At 37.5% G+C, this 20860-nt stretch overlaps 1 protein-coding gene across 1 annotated transcript in view; it reads left to right on the plus strand.

Annotated features, from left to right (window-relative positions):
* The window catches only part of Faf1 (Fas associated factor 1), a 288528-nt gene that overhangs the window by 152085 nt on the left and 115583 nt on the right, over positions 1–20860 (plus strand). The gene's annotated exons all lie outside the window — the stretch shown is intronic.

Genomic DNA, 20860 nt, shown 5'->3' on the forward strand with positions numbered 1-20860 from the left:
TAAAATTTAAATTTTCTTTTGAGAATTTTATAGAACTTATAATTAGTGCTCCCAAATGATATCTGTCTGTTAAGAATTAACTTTATCAACACTTTTTATATTCAGTTTGCAACATTCAGCTACACAAATACTTCAGGAGCTAGACATAATGGAACATACCTGTAATCTTAGAATTAGGAGGCAGAGGAAGGAGTATTGTCATAAATCTAAGGCCATCCTGGTCGACATAGTAAATCCCTGGCCAGCCAGGGCTATATAGTGAGACTCAATCTAACATGCGCACACACATATACACACACAAATTCAGGATTGAGTGCCTAATAGAAGTAATACCTGATTTAGGAATAAAGTTCTATTTTTATCATATATCAAAATGCTTTTTAAAATACGATTAGCTGTAAGAATTTTGCTGTCTGTTCGTTTGCTCACTATAAAGGCCTATTGCATACATGTGTGTATACAGATACTCAGAAAAGCAACAGGTAAGCAGGTGCACATAAGTATGTAGAGAAATGACCTTCTGGTTCCTCAGATTAAAAGTAAACGTAAAATAGTGCCAGGAATACTGTTCTTGAGTTTATTGTCTGAGACATCTAGAGGATAATCGTAGAAGGTTGGACGTCAAGGGAGGAGATGGTTTTATTAGTCATAGGCAGAATATTATTTAGGGCCCTACACTAAAAATACAGACAGTGCTTCAGTTTACTAAGAAGTGTTAAGGATCAAATGCACATAATATTTTAGTGGTTTCAGAATATACAAAAGTTTACAGAACTACCAGGGGGTAAAAAGCAAGTTTAACACGTTTCATACCTTCTTATATATGACTGTACCAGATACAGCATAGGCCACTACATCTTTATACCTCTAGTCAACACTTGGGTAAGACTGTAGCACTTCTAGAAGGCATTTTCCAATGGTTTTACATTTTTAATTGTGCTAGAGTATTGTTTATGCCCAATACATGATTATATAGTTTCTATACCAATTCAAAGGTTTTTCAATTAATTTTTAAAAATATTTCTTACATAAGTGGTTTTATGTAATTTTCACTCTCCTCCCAACTCCTGTGTTCTTCATACTTCCCTCTTAATCATGCCTTTTCTTTTATTGTCACATATACAAATATTACATTATTACATATACTATTAATTATATTACATATAATTCTAGTATTGTGTGTATATATGGATATATACACCCTGCTGAGTTCATTTAGTGTCATTCATATGTATATGCATTTAGAACCCATCAGTTGTGATTGGGTCACCTATCAGGGAACTCATCTCTGAGAAGACCGATTTCCCCATTTAATGCTTACAAGTCTTCATCTAGGGATAGGGTCTGTTGATATGTCAGCTGGTGCTGTCATTGTGCAAGTCTTGTTTAGATGATCGAATTTTTGAGATACCATGAGTATAGTTTTCCTGTCATATATAGAAGATACTGCCTCGCAGTAGACATCTTAATCTTCTGGTTCATACATTTCCCACCATCACCAGCAATGTTTCCTGAGGCTTAAGTGTAGAGGCTGTTTTATAGATGTATCCAGTTGGCATTGGCACCATACTGTCAATTGTTCTCTGCATTTTGACCAGTTCTGGATCTCTGTAATGATTTCTGTCTGCTGCAGAAAGAAACTTCCTTAATGAGGGATAAAAGTTAGACTCATCTGTGGTAGTTATAAAGTATTTAGAACACAGTTAGAAATTATACTGGTCAGTAGTAGTAGTATGATTTATTTTAGGGTATATGACTCATCAGCTTTGAGTACTTACTAAGTTTATAGTACTTCTATTATATAGTGGGTGTTAAGTCCAAGTAGATGACTGTTACCACCAAGATAAAAGTGCCGCTATGCACCCTTATGGGCATCTTGTCATTCTGGCCGTTGTTGTTGTTCTTGATAGCTGGGTTCAGACCATTGATTGCTTTTTCTGCCTTTGAGTTTGCATAGCACCCTTGATCATTGTGAGAACCAGACCTCAGGTAGGGGGCTTCCAGATCACTTGCAATTCAGTTGCTTCAAGACCTGTGTCTGAACTGTGTGGATTCTTCAGCATACGGTCTTATCTTCAAGTTCAAGAGTCATCAAAGGGCAGTGACAAGGCTCTTCCACTCCTCTGGCCAGTGACTCGAAGCCAAGTTTCCCATGCCCAATTCTTGGGTTTTCTTAGATGGTCTATGACTCTTGGGGAAAGCTTTATTGCTTCCTATAAGTTGTATGTATTTTTTATCAGCTATATTATTTACCCTTATAAACTTGTGAGTCATGCCTACCAAAATCTAGTTGAAATAGTGTTTGAATTATGCTGATTTTCCTGATGCCCATAAAATAACTGTCTTATTGTAAAAAAGATATTAAACAGTAATATTAAATATAAAACTACTAGTACACCTTTATTGAAATGTTTAGACCACATTTATTTTGAACTTGAGTAGTTTATATTTAGTTTATTGACTTGCCATCTCCTGTTAAATACTTTTCACTTAGACTTAGTTATTTGAACTTCAATAATAGATTTTAGTACTTATCTCACGTAGAATACTTTCTAGGCTTTGAATTGTATAACTAGGTAAGCTTTGTATTTCTTGTAAAATTAGAAGTCTTTTCTATTTTATCTTGGCAAGGAAAGTGGACAGACTTACTATATTAGTAGGTTGTACAAAGCAACTGTTTGACCTGTGATACTAGAAATGCTGTCCTTAAGGGCTGTAGAATATGGTGTCTGAGTATAGATACATCCAACCCTGTGGCTCTTTCAGACTAACATGTAGGCTCACATGCACGCACACCCATGCTAAAGTTTAAATCTTTGAGTCTTGTGCATGCCAAGCAAACACTCTACCAGTGAGGTATATGGTCTTAGAAACCAGAAATGTTAGAGATTTACAAACAAGGGTTAGGGGTAAGCAGAAGGAAAAAAACATACTTGGCTGAAATGGGCTATGAATGAATAATTAGCAAGGTGAAGTTAGTTTTTCTCATTTCTAACTAGTACCGTTTTTGTTGGTGTTTCTAACTTAATGTAGCTAATCTAGACTGTTTTTCTGAGACGTAAAAGCCAGGAGTAGAGACCTAGCAGAACTCTGTCCATATGTCTAGTCAGAGTTATTAGCATAAATGCCTGAGTTTTGCCAAGGAATTAGATACTGCTGAAAAAATATCGGGAGCTCCTATATTTGCTATCCAAAGATTTTCACAGTGTTTGAGGGGTAAATGGCATCTTCTGTTGACGAGATGTGTGCCAGCCAGCCGGCTGGTACTCTCCATGCATGTAAAGCAGGGGAAGTTGTATTTTTGACTGTATGAAAGGCTGTGTTCTTAGGGTGAGCTGAAGTGGCCACAAATTAACACAGTAGCTTTCTAACATTAGGAGGCTCTTAGATTAATACAATCTCTTCATCAAAAAATTGAAGAACCATTTGTTTGGTTCAATTCCCTGTGAATATATTGACTGTAGAATAAGGCAAAGGGCCCATTTTTCTAAGATCCTTGACTCTAATTAAGATTTCCTATGTTGATTTTATTAAGATTTTATTCATACGTAACTATAAATGCTAGAAAACAAAATTTTTCTTTTAAAAATATCAAACACTTCTGTGTATTTTCATATATATAATGGTATTAAAAATTTGTCAAACTGTTAACGATGCTAAAATTTTGTATTAATCTTGCCATATCACGATTGCCATAAAGTAGGCATGATTTTTTTTTTATTTTTGCAGACTATTTCTTTTACTGAATTTCCAGTTCAGTGTTATTTTTTTTTTCTCTTTGGCTTTTCATGCATATTTAGTTTTTAGAATCTGTTATAAAGCCAGATTCCATTAACTCTGGCTGGCATCCTCCAGCCTTCGTGGGGGGGGGTGTTGGTGGGTGATGAATATTGAATTCCTTTCACCTTTGAGCATGTAATAAACAATGGACCTTGGGCATTTGTGAATAATATTGTATACATTGTGGCAAATATAAATCTGCTCACAGTTATTTTGCTAGTGCATATTAGCATTGGTTATGATGTAAACAAATATTTCAGAATTTTGGATCATCATTTAAATAGCAAATAATGAAGTATCTTGAGCATAGCCTTTATTATTCTGTGTTTTTTTTTTAGTTCAAATTGAAGAAAAAATGGAATAAAAGACTATTTTATTTGTTTTTTAAATCCCTATCAGCAGAAAGTAATTAGCTGAAGATCCACAATTAGCCTCTCAGCAGTCCACATTAACCGTCTCCTCTATCCCAGGTCTTTTCAGACCTCGGGTAATTCTGTGAATATTTTGCGTTTGAAACAGAGGATTATAATAACTAGCTTTAAATATATTTTAAAATATGAGTATTTTCTTTTAGGTTAATATCTACTCTCCAATAATAACTTTCTATTTTGCAAGTTTAAAGGCATAAAAGAATGTTTGTTGCCTCTCTAGATCATATAAAACTATGCCTTTCCCTTGATAAGCTTAGATATAGCTGCTTTGCTTTGACTAGATATTCCATTATTGATTCTAAATGTCTTACTACAAAAGAATTAACAAAATTAACCACACATTCAAGTAAAGATGATGAAAATTTAAAAGAGCCACTCATTACCATTGCAGCATAGTAAAATGTTATTGCTGACTGCTCTGTGGTGTGTGTGTGTGTGTGTGTGTGTGTGTGTGCGCACGCGTGCGTGGGCACGTTTGCATATGGGTGTGCATGTAGAAACCAGAGGTTGAAATCTAAATGTTCTTGATCACTTTTCCCATTTGTTTTGACACAAGGTCTCTCACTGAACTTGGAGCTCACTATTTCAGCTAGCTTGGCTAGTGAGCCCCTGGGATCCGCTTGTCTTCCCTCCCAGTACTTCACTTCCATGTGTGGGCCAACAAGTCTATATTTTATGTGGGTGCTATATTTTATGTGGGTGCTAGGGATCTGGGGTTTTCAGGATTGCACAGCAGGCATTTTACCCACTGAGCCAGCCCCTTTTGTTTACCTTTTTGCTTTAGTTTTCTTTAGAAGGAAATGTTTTCAGTTGTGTAGCATTCTTGCATAATTCAAATCCTTCATAAAGCTAACCCTGGGAACCTATTCTGCGACTCTCTGGATGTTTTTATGCAACCTGCTTTTATAGGTTTAAATTACATTTTGGGACACTGTTTTTGTGGTTGAATTAGAAACTTTTTTTTTTTTACATTAAACCTGTGATAAGTAATTGTCACAGTTAGCGCCCTGGTACAATGCTAATTTGAAGTGACATGTCCACACTGGCCCTCAGTAACATGAAGAAGCCTAACAGGTGTGAGGGGTGTGGCTTCCCATGGGTTCTGCTGAACTTCTAACCAGAGAAAAATAGCAGAAAAAGTGAAATGAACCTTGAATAAAGCTGTCAGCAGTAATTATCTCAGCGACACTTTGTGCAGAGATAAAATAAGCACTGCGGCTTTAGAACCTGAGCACACTGCGGCCGAGATGGAGTGCGCTCACCCACTTAACAGAGACTGCTAATACCTTTCATGAGACATTTATCCTAGAACATAATTAAAAGAATTGCAGTATCATTATGAAGTATAAATTATTAGGTACTTACACATTTTAAATTTTAGTACATGTTTTATTTTTATTGTTTGCAGTAAGTTTTAGTGACAGAACTTTTTGTTTTCTCGTACTTTCTATTTAGTCACCCATTATGCTATGAAATCTCTGGGAAAGGATACTTTCACAATCAGAAAAATATTTTCAAGTTTGCTTTTCAGTTAGAGAAATGTTCCATGTTGTGGAGTGGTCCTTATGAAACAAGAAATGTATGTGATAAATTGAATAACCTGAGGTCATTATGCAAGTGCTGTTGGTTTTGAATTGATTATGAACCAGATAAACTGAATAAATCTTTCAGTTTGTTCTCTAAGCACAATTCAATGTTTTTTTTTATAGTGGCATTTTTTTTTTTTTTTTTCGAGAGAGGGTTTCTCTGTGGTTTTGGAACCTGTCCTGGAACTTGCTCTGTAGACCAGGCTGGTCTCGAACTCACAGAGATCCGCCTGCCTCTGCCTCCCAAGTGCTGGGATTAAAGGCGTGCGCCACCACCGCCCGGCCTATAGTGGCATTTTTTAAAGTATAATTTGTACAACAAAATAATTCAAATGATTAATAATGTTTTCTTTGTCTGAGAAGTATGTAAAAGTCAAAATGAAATTTTCCTTTAAGAATTTTCTGCCTATAGAAACTATTTTTTTTTTTTTTTTTGGTTTTTCAAGACAGGGTTTCTCTGTGGTTTTGGAGCCTGTCCTGGAACTAGCTCTTGTAGACCAGGCTGGTCTCGAACTCACAGAGATCTGCCTGCCTCTGCCTCCCAAGTGCTGGGATTAAAGGCATGCGCCACCACTGCCCGGCTTAGAAACTATTTTTTAAAAATAATATTTTCTACAGAAATTGTTCCTGTCCTCAGCCATATCACTCTGAATGTCTCCCATCTGTTCTGATGCTGGGAGTTCAGCAGGATTGGTACTTGGATGAGAGACCTTCCTTCCTTCCTTCCTTCCTTCCTTCCTTCCTTCCTTCCTTCCTTCCTTCCTTCCTTCCTTCCTTCCTTCCTTTTAATGCCTTAAAATACAATTCTGTATTTCCAGTAATCAAATGAGACCTAGAGATCTAACTGTTTTTTCCTTCATAATTTAGCTTTATCATTTTCCACAGGTATCTAGGATGGTTCACATTGCATGTGAAAACGACATCTTTCATGAAAGGCTAGGAATCAACTTATATTATGAGTCCACTCTGGTATTTACTAGCTTTGTGGTCTTGGGAGTTCTGAGCTGCCATTTCCTGTGGAATGGTAATGTGTCCAATCAGGCTGTGTCCATTATTCCTAAGCAGTGAAAATGAGAATTGGTGTAGTGAAATACAAAAGAGCTAGCACTATATAAACTTTGTTAAAATTCTTACCCTAGTAAACCATTAAGCAGAAACTATTCAGCTTTGGCTGTATCTCCTTCATTTAGTTGAGTTCTTAGCACAGTGTGGTCACCTATTTAGTTAAGCAGATGAATAATATTTTCATCTACTTAAAATATGCTTAATATCTAGTATAGGTAGATTAGAAGATAGATAGGCATATAGATGTTCTGTCAGACAAATTTGTTGAACCATTTTAAACCTCACAGCAGTGTTATGACTTACAGATAGATTAAGAAAGTAGAAGGCCTGTTCAGTGTCACATAGTTGTTAGCAGACAGAGACTTCAGATTCTGGCCTATAGCTTTGAAGCGCACGTTCATAATCACTCTGCTCTAACTCCTCTCAAGGGAGCATATGACTTCTGCTTTCCAAAGACATTGCCTTATATTGACACATATTTCCCATGACTTCCTTGTCACAGTTAAACATGATTTGGAAGACATGGAGGAGAATTTATGGTTCATTATTTGGTTTGACACACTCTTCCCTTTCTCAAACAGCCTGTCCTGCGTTCCATCTCAATCACCAAAGCAGTGCAGCTGTCTTTCGTGAGGGTACCTCTTCTCCAGTGTCAGAATTCTCATATAAGTCTGTTGCCTCAGAAGATCTAGAGACTTGATTTTCCCCTCTGTTCTAGCTCCTCGGCCCACCCACGTAAAACCTTGGCCTCTGACATTGCCCATGCCTTCATCTTTTCAGCTCTCACCTATGCTACTTGTCCTCTCCTAGGAACTAATTGAATAAAAGGCACCTATTCATTCATTCATTCATTCATTCATTCATTCATTCATTCATTATGTATACAATATTCTGTCTCTGTGTATGCCTTCAGGCCAGAAGAGGATATCAGACTCCATTACAGATGGTTGTGAGCCACCATGTGGTTGCTGGGAATTGAACTAGGACCTTTGGAAGAGCAGGCAATGCTCTTAACCTCTGAGCCATCTCTCCAGCCCAAAGGCACCTATTCTTAAGAGATCTGTCCAAATGCCACAGGCTGAGGTCACACCAAATGATACCGTGCACTTTAGAAGGCAGGGGTAGTTGTAGTTGTTTAAGAGTATTAGTGTGAGTTGTGAAATCATTCACTCCTATCTTTTCAAATGCCTTTCACATACCAATAAACAAGACAATAAGTAACATTTTGTCAGCTGTTATATAATAAGTAGACAATGAACTGTGTAATAGAATAGAGTGGGCAAAAGCCTAGGGGTAGGAAGGCACAAAGGACTCTTGGATCAGTGTGTAAACAAACCTAAATAGAGATTCGAAGGAGTAGTAGCTAGTGATGACTAAAGATGATCCAGGTTATTGTCTTGAACACCAAACCAGTGTGTTTGGGGGAGGTTGTTTAGGACAAGCTTTAAAAAAAAGCTTAAAGTCATCTAGTTCAGTTTTTTTCCACTTTCTTTTTAAGAAAACAAAACGAACAAAAAAGCGAGAATTTTTCTAGATCTGTGAATGTAACCCAGATACAGTGGTGTGTATTGCAGAGTTTTCTTTTCATGTTAATCCACCAGTGTTTTAAACACAGAATCCGATTACAGGCAGTTTTAATTGTGGCAAAGGGGCAGGTGTGTGTATATGCTCGTACGCACATGCACATGCCTGCCTTATAGGTTGTTAAAAGTATTTCAGCTAGATGGTCTCAGTAGACTTACTTGATCTCCTAAAGTTATTGCTTTTTGTCTCATAGTAATTAAATGGTATGACTATAGCAAATTCTGCTTTGTGGTGTTTAGAATTCAACCTGTAGGGCCTCACCCCTGCTAGACGAGGATTCCACCACTAAGTCATATTCCTAGCCCAAGTAGGTTCTCCTTTTGCATTTCAAACTCTTTCTTTTTTTCTTCTCCATCTGTCCACCCCACTCTGTGTGTATGTTTGTGTGTGTGCGCGCACACATACGTGCCAGCCCATGTGTGGAGGCTAGAGAACCACAGTCAGTGTCAGTGAAGAACTATTGTAAAGCGGTACTCTCATCAAGTGAGTTCCAGAGATTGAACTCAGACTGTGCTCTTGGGTGCAAATGCCTTTACCTGCTGGGCCATTTTGCAAGCTTCCAGATCAACTTTTGGATAATGCGTTGTAACATAAATTTCTTAAAATGTTGCTAATAAGCAGGTAGTAAATGATATTAGAGATAGGCTCTTAGAAGTACTCAGAGCCACAATATATTTAAACAAACACGGTCCATGGGGTAGCATTTATAATAATGTTATAAAACAGGAAATAAGCCTTTAAATAATTTAGACTTCTTTTGTTCACTTAGGAAAATCTATTTAATGAACATTGGTTAGCATATTTTGAATATTGTGGGCATGGAAAGATTAAGTAGTTTATTAGGGTGCTTTATGTATCTTTCAGTACACATGCTAATTAGCCTAAGTATAGTTACATTAGCTTGTGTAAAAACACTTACATCGTCTCTTAGGGTTAGACTATTAAAGAAAGAAACAGGCCTTGTAACTGAAAACATGTAAGGTGACCCTGCTGTCTCTCAAGGAGTTGAGCCAAAGACAAAATGTGTGTGTGTGTGTTACAAAGTTATCTGTACTACGCTAGGCACTTTTTCAGGCGTCATCTTTTTATTGCTGTCAACAGAGATCATTCTCCTGTCTCAGATGAGCAAACTGAGATCTCATGAGATCAAACACTTTTCCCAGGAAATATCATTAATATCAAAGCCAGGTTATCTATATACTATTTTGATGTGTAGTAAGAACATAAGTGTTGATTGAATGACTAAATTATAGACTGTAAACAACTATATGGTTAATGCATATTCATCAACTAGCTCTAAATGATTGAGTAATACGGAGAGTTATTCTCTCTTCTGCCCTCCACCAGAGGGTGCTCAGAAGCAATGAAATGACAAAAGTGATTGTGACAGGCATTTGGAAACAAAGAGGCATTTTCCTTCACAGCTGGGCTATTGGCCTTTCTGGGAAAGAGTAGAGTTAGAATCCTCCCTTCAGCTCAAGTGGCTTCTGTGATTTGCAGTTCGTCATCAGTAACAACTTACCCACTTTCCTGAAGTTAATACTTTCTACAGGTAACACTGACTGTTCTCTCTAAGCAGATGTAGAGAGATGTTGCCCCTGGGTAGACTCAGACTGATCTGCTATTAGGGCTTCAGTTTTTATTGTGTAATTTAATGCCCATGGCAAGTAGTGTTATATTCTGAAATGATTCAGAACGTCTAAAGCACTCAACTGAATCATTAAAATTGCCAAGTCCAAAATATTGTGGTTTCATATTTACTAATAAGAGTTCTTATTCTGTTCTTCATGTCCCCATGGTGTAATCTGATTTTGGGAGCTTAAGCAGATTTTAAATGACAAAATTTAAAGCCTTTTTGTATTGGTCAACGTGTTTTGATAACCCAAAACTAAATTTACGTTGAACCAGTATGAAGAATCCTAAAAGTAGACAATTGTAATGTTAAAAAAACAAAACAAAACAAAACCACCACCAGAGGAGGTAAGAGGAGGAACCAGAGGAGGTAAGAGGAGGCTTTTTTTTTTTTTTTTAACAAAATGGCATTTTAGAAAACATTTAAATATTTATTTGAATTTTGCAACTATTTAGAAAAGTTTACATTAGGCTCCAAGATAACATGTTTATTACAAGATAAGCCTCAGGTAGAGAGCTTTATCATCTGTAGCTGATACCTCCTTGTAAATGAGAGGCAGGGAATGAATGTCCTCTCAATTTGGAATCTTTTTTAGTGATGTGTAGAACAACCAGTAGGCATCTGGGAGTGGGCATACTGATAGCTTCTCTCTGAAGAGTGTCAGCAAAGGTTATAAATGATGAGCACATGGTGAAGTCTAAGGCTCTCTCGATGGTAATAACTGGTGGATCTACAGGGAGGCCCGTGAGCAGCCATTCGTTTTCTTCCAACTCTGATTCCTCATTTGTTATCAGCATATGAGATTATGTTCTCAGCAAACACCTCAAGACTTGTTACTGTTGCTCTTTATTTCATTAAGTCTTACCAACTTGCTGGATCAATTGAGGACTATAACACAGCATAGCCTGGTGACAAATAGTTTTTAAAGCTATTTTCACAGGGTTTCTTAGATAATTGATCTTGATCTTTTTAATATTCCAGTGGTTCCAGAATATTATTAGTGTTTTTAACAGTGCACTTTCTTGTGAGGTGACTAAACTGCTATTTAACCCTGCTACAAGAATGTGGCAGTGGGCTAGCCCAGACAAGTCGATGTGCACTTGGTAGCTAGTTTTCTTAATAAGCTTGCGTCAACCTGCTGCAAATTAAAGCTCTGTGATTTCTACCACACAAGTGATTTAAAAGGGAGAAAAAAAATCCCTTGGTTTTTTGAATAAAAAATAAACTTTTTGATGTATACTCTGGTTGGCAGTAAATGAAATTTTAAATTCTTGACTAAGTTTGACTTTATAAATGCTTCATTGATTTTCTAGCCGAACTGTGCATCCCCCCCCCCTCTCTCTCTCTCTCACACACACACACACACACACACACACAACACACACAACACACACACACACACACACAGCCTTTGAGAAGATAAGGTTTCTCTGTGTAGCCCTGACCATTCTGGAACTGGCTGTGTAGACCAGTCTGGCCCCAAACACAGAGATCCGCCTGCCTCTGCCTCCTGAGTGCTGTGATTAGAGGTGTGTGTCAGCACCATCAGACTATACTCGAAATTTTAGAGTGGCATTAGAGTGAAGTTAGTCATCTTCAGGGCTTCTTGTATTTAAATAACTTATTTTAGAACAGGGATGTAGTAGAAAGTTTCCTAGTCATTGGAGGCCAATCCACTTCCACTTGGATAAATTGCTCTGTCTCTTGAAACTTGGCTTGTGATCTATGCAACCATAATCCTAAATTTGCAGAGTTTTGTATGTTAAATGAAGAAGCACTTGCTATAAAGTACCTATAAGTGAAGGCTAAGAGGTGTGGTTATTTTAATGAAGCCAAAGAAAATTGTTACTGTCTATTTGACCACAAAACAAGCGATAGATAGATAGATAGATAGATAGATAGATAGATAGATAGATAGATAGATAGATATAGATATAGATATGGTAAGGCACTACCGTTGGGTATAACATAAACTCTCCTGTCCTAATTTTATCTTCCCCTGTGTAGTTTACCTGCATGGCTATGAGCAAGATTCTTCATTTATATAACCTTAGTATTCACATCTTTAAAATGTTAATTATGCTGTGTAAAGTAACACACACCATCTGTAATCCCAACACTTGAGAGACTGAGTTACGAGAACCTCAATTTGGAGCCAGCCTGGGCTGCACAGTGAAGCCCAGTCTTTAAACCCAAAAAGTAATAATTTAATTCCTTAATAACTACCCAGGCTGATTCTTTGCCACAATGTAAGACAAAGAGCCTCTGGTCCAATCCCTGGTAAAGTCCAGCTCCCCTGTTAGTTCTTATGATTGAAGGTCCACTCTGAATCTTGGCGTTTGGTCTTCTGAATTCCCAACAAAATGGGACATTAAGGTCTGCTTAATAACGTATTAGCGCTTCTGTAGCTTGAAGTTCTAAATGCCTGCTGACAACCAAACAGGTTCAGAATAGCAACAATTGTAGTCTGTATTCCAGTTCTTATAATGGTTACTGTTGTGCCTGTGAGCAAATAATTGACAAAAGCCCCTTACGGAGGGTGTACGTTGACTCATAGCAGACAGAATGCTCATCATGACAAAGAAGTGAGAAAGGTGGCCACACTCTTCAGGAAGCAAAGACATGGTAGCTGACACCTTTAATCCTAGCACTTGGGAGGCAGAGGCAGACAAATGACGGATCTTTGAGTTCAAGATGAGCCTGGTCTACAGAGTGAGTTTCAGGACAACCAGGACTGCACAGAGAAACCCTGTCTCAAGAAAAATAAAATAAAAAGTTAATCTCAGTGCTAAATGCTCATTGATACAACTAAAGTTCTTGAGAGTCTTTGATCAGTATCTTTAAAAGAGAACAAAAAGTTGTTAATTGTGAACTATGTACTATGTGAAAATACCATTTTACAAATAAAATCACAGTTATTTGAAAGTACTGAAAGGTCACAAAAGCACTTTTAGGTCAAATTTTGGAATCTTCTTTATGTTTTTTCACATAATTATGAAAACATACAGTGTTTCCTTCATAAACATACTGATAGAAAATATTAACACACTAGAAAGGACACTACCATTCCTGAGAACAAGGCTAATATAGAAACAGAAACACTAACTTGTTTACCGAGAAGTTTGAAGATGGAATAGCATTCAGGATGTGTTCTGGTTGGTTACTGCTTAGAATTCTTATTTGGGTCTATGTTAAGACAAAACAAAAAGTGGAACAGAAAGGTAGGGAAACTGTCTCTTAGCAAGGGAAGGAGGACTTTTTAAAGTTGCTGGCAAAGTGAATGCTGAGTAAGTAGCTGTGATTATTGAAGAGATTATCATAGTAAAAAGGAACTTTGTGCTCGTCCCTGGGACAGTCCATCTTAGGGAATTACAGATTCATTGCAAGAAGAAAACCTGAACTTAGAATGCCACTCAAGGGTTCCCTGCTTAAAAACAACCTCCAAGGGAATTGTTTTCCCAGGTTCTGTACACAGTTGATGCAGCTGTCTCCTAGGGTTCTCAGGCTCTATAGCAAGCTTGCAACAGAATGTATTCTACTGAGGCCGGATAATGTGGGGCAGGACCAAAGTCCCTACCAGGGAGTCACATCAGTCCACTGTGTGAAACTGAAAGTAATCTCAGTTACATTGATCTCCATTTACATTGGAGACCCCAGTGAAGCAGGGGTTTTGTTGTTGTTGTTGTTGTTGTTGTTGTTGTTGTTGTTGTTTGTTTGTTTTTTACTCTTTGTGGGCCCCCACCCAACTCTCCAATAAATACACGGAGACTTATTCTTGCTTAAGAATATATGGCCCTAGCGTGGCTTGTTTCTAGCCTGCTTTTCTAGCTTGAATTATCCCTTTTCTCTTTAACTATGTTTTGCTTATGGGCTTTTTTACCTTTCTTAATTCTGTATATCTTTCTTTTCTTCTTACTCTGTGGCTGGCTGAGTGACTGCTTTCTGGTGTCCTCTTCTCCTCCTTTTCCAGCTCCTCGCTTTTCTTTTTCCAGGATTTCTATTCCTATTTATTCTCTCTGCCTTCCATTCTCACCTGTCCTCTCTCTCCTGCCTAACTATTGAATGTTCAGCTCTTTATTAGACCAATCAGCTGTTTTAGATAGGCCAAATAACACAGCTTTACAGAGTTAAACAAATGCAACATAAAAAGAATGCATTGCAGCATTCTTTGTAATAGCCAGAAACTGGAAACAACCTGGATGCCCCTCAACTGAAGAATGGATAAAGAAAATGTGGTATATTTGCACAATGGAGTACTACTCAGTGTTAAAAACAAACAAACAAAAATGACATCTTGAAATTTGCAGGCAAATGAATGGAACTAGAAAAAAACATCCTGAGTGAGGTAACCCAGGCAGAGAAAGACAAACATAGTATGTATTCACTCTTAAGTGGATATCGGACATAAAGCAAAGGATAACCAACACACAGTTTACAATCCCAGAGAAGATAGGCAACAAGGAGAACCCTAAGAGAGACATACATGAACCCCCTTGGAAGGGAAAGTAGACAAGATTTCTTTAATAAAGTGGCAGCTTTTGGGGGGGGGGCAAGTGGTAGTGGAGTGGGGAGGGGATAAGGGGAGAGAAGAGGAGAACATGAGGGATTGGAAGGTCAAGTTGGATGAAGGTCAGAAAGAGAGAACAAGGAAAGAGATACCTTGAAAGAGGGAACCATTATGGGGTTAGCGAGAAACCAAGCACTAGGGAAATTCCCAGGAATCCACAAGAATGACCCCAGCTAATAATTTAAGCAATAGTGGAGACATTACCTAAAAATACTCTTCCCCTGTAATCAAAGTGAACCTTCATCTAGTAACTAATGGAAGCAGATGGAGAGATCTACAGCTAAGCACTGGGCCAAACTCCTGGAATCCACTTATCGATATTATGAGCAAAGGGCAAGACATGATGGGGAAACCCATAGAAACAGCTGACCCGAGCTAGTGGGAGCTGTGGAACCTGCTTAAGACTTAACTAGGCCCACTGAATGTCTGTGTCGGTTGTGTGGTTTGAACAGTTTGTGGGGCCACCAACAGTGGAACCAGTATTTATCTCTAGTGCTTGGAGCCCATTTCCTATGGAGGGATACCTTGCTCAGCCTAGATACAGAAGCGAGGGCCTTGGTCCTGCCTCAAGTGATGTGACAGACTTTGTTGACTCCCCTTGGAAGGCCTCACCCTCCCTGAGGAGTGGAGGGGGTGGGTTGAGAAGATGGAGAGTGAGAGGAGTGGAGGGGGTGGGTTGAGAAGATAGGAGAGTGAGAGGAGTGGAGGGAGAGGGAGCTGGGATTGGTTTGTAAAATGCGATTGTTTTAAAAATATAGTAAAAAATCATAAAATATAGAAGAATGCAGCGCATCTTTGTATCATTAAACAAATATTCCACAGCATAAATGAATGTAACACATCTTAAATTAATATTCCACAACACTCCAGAATGTTGGAGATGCCAGGACTGTGGTTTATCTACGAAGGAAAAGCTGTAGCCAGAGCAGAGCCATCTCAAGAAAGAGGCTTATGTATCGCACACAGCAGGAATGGAGGGTGAGCTTACCAAAACTTTTTGGATGATGCTATCATCATCCTATCATCAGCCCCAGATGATGGACATGGAGCTGTAGTGTGGCGAAGTTTCTGACCAGCAGGAAAGAACAGCCACCAGACGAGGATTCTTCTCAAATCACGCTTTATTGGAGCCTCTTCGTTGTAGGGAGAGCAGAAAGCAAGGGGCAAGGGGCTCTGAACTATGGCTGCTTATATAGGGAGTCTGCCTAGCAACTTTTTGATACCTTGATCTGGAGACCCACCGGCAGGAAAGAAAGCAGGGAAACATCCTTGTCAGTTACAGACCAGGATGTTCCCCTGCCGGTCAGGGGAAGTGTGGGCAGCTAGATCACAACAACTCACCCTGTTTTCCGGTGGAAGAACTGCAACCCTAATATGGAGTTTATCAAGCGAGGCTGGGGCCAAATGCCATCTTGTAATGGCAGCTATTCGAATCGGCTCCCAGCACTGTAGGATTTGTTGGTTCCCCTGCTAGGTTTCAGTCCTGCTGTGATCTAACTATTCATTTCTGTGTCTCTCATGTCTGCTTTTTTTCTCTTCTAGATTGAGAATGTTTATTTATATCATTATATATTGGAAATGTTTAACTTACTTTTGATTTTATTGTAGCTCACAAAATTTTACCTTGAGTTGCAGAAGAGGCTTTCTATTTTGGAGTGTAGGGAGTATTAAGAGCATGCAAACTTCTAGAGATGGACTAAATACATTTGCATTGTGAGAGGCAATGAACTGATGGGGACATGGATTTCAAGGTTATGACTTAGAAGTGCTAATGTCCCTTTTTTGTTGAGAATTTAGAAGACCAAATGCCAAGAGAATTTCAGAGTAGAGCTTCAATCATAAGAACTAACAGGGGAGCTGGAGTATTCACTGTAGTGAGTTCTAGAAATGAATTTGAAGTCAGACACACTGACTTTAAAAGTCTATTCCTGAATGATCAGTGTATAGTGAATCTGTGTGTGAAGCACCACACCAGTTTATATATAAAATTAATAGATGTTAACCCAAATAAGTCCATACTCAGACATCTTCTGCCCCTTTGGCAATCGACTGAAATTTTGAATCCTTATGTTTTCCTTGAATTACTAAACAGAAAATTCAGTTGGTGGTTTCTTTTTAAAATTCAAACATCAAATGATGCTATCCTTGTGTTCCAGTTGTTGTTTGTGGACTGGTATAAACTTGCCTAATACATTCCTTTTTGCTTAAAATTGTGGTCTTATTTTCAAGCTATGACTACTGTTAAGAGAGTCCTTTAGATTATATTTAAGCAGTATTTGGAACAACTTCAATATTTATTCAATATTTTGTTGGTAGAACATATTTATTTGTAGTCTAAAAAAATCTACATAGTAAAAATGATGATAATATGTAATATCAGCTTATAGATGTTTCCTTGGTCCACTGTTACATTTCATGAAATAATTTTACTCAAACTTTATATGCATTTTCCTTGTAAACACCCATTTTTACTAGTAATATTTGCTAGCATAGCCTCTTTACAGTAGTTGGTGGTTCAGTACCTTTTGACTCAACATATCATAATGCTCCCATTATATTTATTTTCCCAAGCCACAAGTATTCACTTTCAAAATAATGTATTATTTGTTGGACATCTACTGTGGACTTGGCATTTCCTTTCATCTGTTAGTTCAACCTTCTTTCTTTGGGAGAAAATGCTGTGCAATATATTATTAGGACAATTGGCTTCCTTCATTTATTAGTTTCATTTGTTCTATTAAAATGTATTACCGTCTTTCCAAAATATTTTAAGGTATGTTTACAAGCTTGTTTACAAATACTTTCTGTCTAGAAATTGTGAAGCTAGATATCTGTGAGCAGGCATAAAATTGGCATTGCTGTCTTTTTCTTCTTGGCCATTCTTCACGTGTGGTCTCTAAGCTCTTGAAACGTGAATGACTGGGGTTACTGCAGGATAATCTGCCTCACATGCAGTATATTATAGAGCGAAGTAGAATGTTTGAACAGACAGCCTGTAGTAGGACAGACAGTCTTTGTAAGTACTCAAGACAAAGCAACTTCTTATCTTCTGATGGACACTTCAGGGGAAGCCTGTATTTATGTCTGAAATAGTTCTGATATTTTTACAAATTGTGGAATTTGTAAAATTGTGTTACTGTTAATATGTTATTGGCATATATATATATAATTATTAGAATTATTTATTTTAACCTCAGATATGTGTTATTCATCTATAGGAATTCTCTAACAATTTTCTTAGTGATTAAGTTGGAAGTACTAAACAGAATGACTTTCTGCTTGTACAGTTCTTACAGTTAAAGCTTACAAGGACTTTGTCCTTTCTGCCCATGAGTTGCAAATATGATCTCTGTCTCGTTTATTATATAGTTATGTCTCATGATTATTTTAAGTATAATTTCAGGCTCAGTCTGATGGTATTCACTCATAAGATATGAAGGCTCTATTGAGTATTTTTTTTCCTTCCCAGGAATTACCATTTTGCAAATTATTTTATGTTGTAAAATCTTACTTTAACTTGGAAAATGTGTTGCATTTGTTTATGCTGCATGTGTTTAATTACCTAAAGATGTGTTGCTGTTTAAACTTGCCTGCCAAAGACACCTTATTGGTCTAATAAAAAACTAAATGGCCAGTGGCTAGGCGGTAGAGGGATAGACAGGGCTGGCAGGCAGAGATAATAAGTGGGAGGAGAAATCTAGGGAAAAGAAAGGGAGATGCCTGGGGCCAGAAGCCAGGCAGCTGACAGCCAGTTAGACAGACGGGGAGGAAACAGGAAAGACGTACTGAATGGAGAAAGGTGAAAAGCCTCAAGGCAAAGCATAGATAAAAAGAAACTGATTAAAGAAGGCTAAGATAAAGCTGAGCATTCAGAAGTAGTAACATGTTTCCACGTCATCATTTGCCTGCTGGTTGGTGGCTCAAAAGAGCCTACTGCAATCATTCCTAAGTAATATGTTTAAGAATGAAAGTTCATCTCGACTAAAGAATATAAATAACAGTATTATCTTTGGAGAAACTGAATACTTTGATATCCTTTTAAAACCAACACTACTGTGTCTTTACAGTAAGTTTTTTTTTTTTTGAGTGTCTTCTGGGTTTTAGACTGTATTCTGAGTTTTACTTAGATACTTCACTCCCTGTAATAAATTGATCAACTACTTATGACTAACCTCTCTAAGAACTAGTAAATAATCTTTCAGTAGTTCTATGTGTAATATTTTTGTCTAGGAAAACAATTAGTATGTCATGGTCTTTCGGAATTACTAGATTCTAAATAACAATTGTTTTGACAATTTGTCAAACATGGACAAAATAAGGATTAAACTAAGTACCAGAAGGCCCTTGAAGTGCAAAAGGTCCTGTCCATATGTCTAAGAGGAAATGAGACACACACAAAGATATATATATAAGCACTAAAAGATAGGTACAAAATACCGTGGATGCAAAGGATGTGAAAACACAGAGAAAGCTGTTTTTCCTATTTACCCCATCTTTAACACTGCTTTAAAGACTTACAATTCTCAGATTCCAATGTAGTGGGTTATGCTGTGTAATGGGAGTTCATTTAGCATAATTAGCCAGTGAGCTATAGGCATGAAATTATACTCCTTCCAACTTTCCCACCTCTAGAAGATTCCATTCTTGTTGTTTTGTTCATCTCTCCTCTCACCTGGTATACATGTTCCCTTAAGACAGACACTATATTTTATATCTAATCAAAAAATGAATCTCTCGCCGGGCGGTGGTGGCGCACGCCGTTAATCCCAGCACTCAGGAGGCAGAGGCAGGCGGATCTCTGTGAGTTCGAGACCAGGCTGGTCTACAAGAGCTAGTTCCGGGACAGGCTCCAAAACCACAGAGAAACCCTGTCTCGAAAAACAAAAAAAAAAAAAATGAATCTCTCATTTATTTAGGCAGCATTTATTAAGCAATGTGGGAATGAATTATGATATAACAGAATCTTTGAGTTAAGTTGATTTTGGTTTTTGATGTTTAAGTCTCTCTATTCCAAGACTAGCCTCAAGTTCTTTGTATGACCAAGGGTTATTATATTCTAATGACCCTCTGGTTTTAACTTTCCAGGTCTGCGTGACAGGTGCACACTGAGTTTGTGTGGAGCTAGAGATAGAAACCCCAGGTTTTGTTCATACTAGGCAAATACTCTACCAACAATGCTGTATTCCTAAACCCTTTGGGTTGATCTTTTACTGCGGAACCTATTTAAGTCTTTTCACCTGTGATATGGAAAACACAAGCTTCCCTCAAACACACAGACACACACCTGCCTTTGCCTCCCAAGTACTGATATTAAAAGTGTGTGTCTTCACGCCTGGCTAAACACGTGACTTTTTTCAGCACATTTCTGTGTCAGCACACATCACATGTGATTGAGCATACTTAGGTGTTTATGTGAAGCTGGTATTTTTCATTCCAGTATTTGATTTAAAATTATTAGGCTTAAAACATATATGAATTCTTTTTGCCTCACCCACTATTGTCTGCTGCCTATGAACTTATTAATTTGTAGATATTTGTATTTCTTCACTTTATGTCACATTAATTCACACCTCCCAAAGTTACCAAAGGATATTTTCAGTGTACCAAGAATACCATATTTTATTTCTGTTAATAAGAGAAAGTTTGACTTATGTAATTACATTAAATACAAAAAATGTGTGCCTTTTGCTTTGCCTGGGATACCCATACATTTTTTTGGTTATTTAACAGTTTTGTTGATTTGCGTGATGGAAATCAAGCATGCTGAGCATGTGCCCTTCCACTAAGCTCCACCTCCAATCTTAAGCATTGTTTTGTTTTTAAGAATAATTTATTTTTATTTTATGTGTATGTGTTTTTCCTGCAAGTAAGTATACCATGTACATACATAGCACACAGAAGCCTGAAGAAGATATTACCCCTCCAACCCCACCCCGAACTTGAGTTACAATGTGTGCCACCATGTTTTACTTCTACATAGTTAGAATGACGTGAAATTTAAGTAGTCTGTAGATACAGGAGTTCACTGAGATAACATGAGAATAAAATACCATTACATAATAAATCGTATTTAGCATGCACTATAATGCTATAAAAATGTTACTGATAATCACCACAAACTATTGGCATTCAAAATTGCTTTGTTAAGTATATTTGAAGTTACCCTTTTCCATTGTATTTTCTTCATGCTAAATCTGAAACAGATTTAAATTTT

This window comes from Microtus ochrogaster, chromosome 10, assembly GCF_000317375.1.
Source record: "Microtus ochrogaster isolate Prairie Vole_2 chromosome 10, MicOch1.0, whole genome shotgun sequence".
In the NCBI taxonomy this organism is placed as follows: Eukaryota; Metazoa; Chordata; class Mammalia; order Rodentia; family Cricetidae; genus Microtus; species Microtus ochrogaster.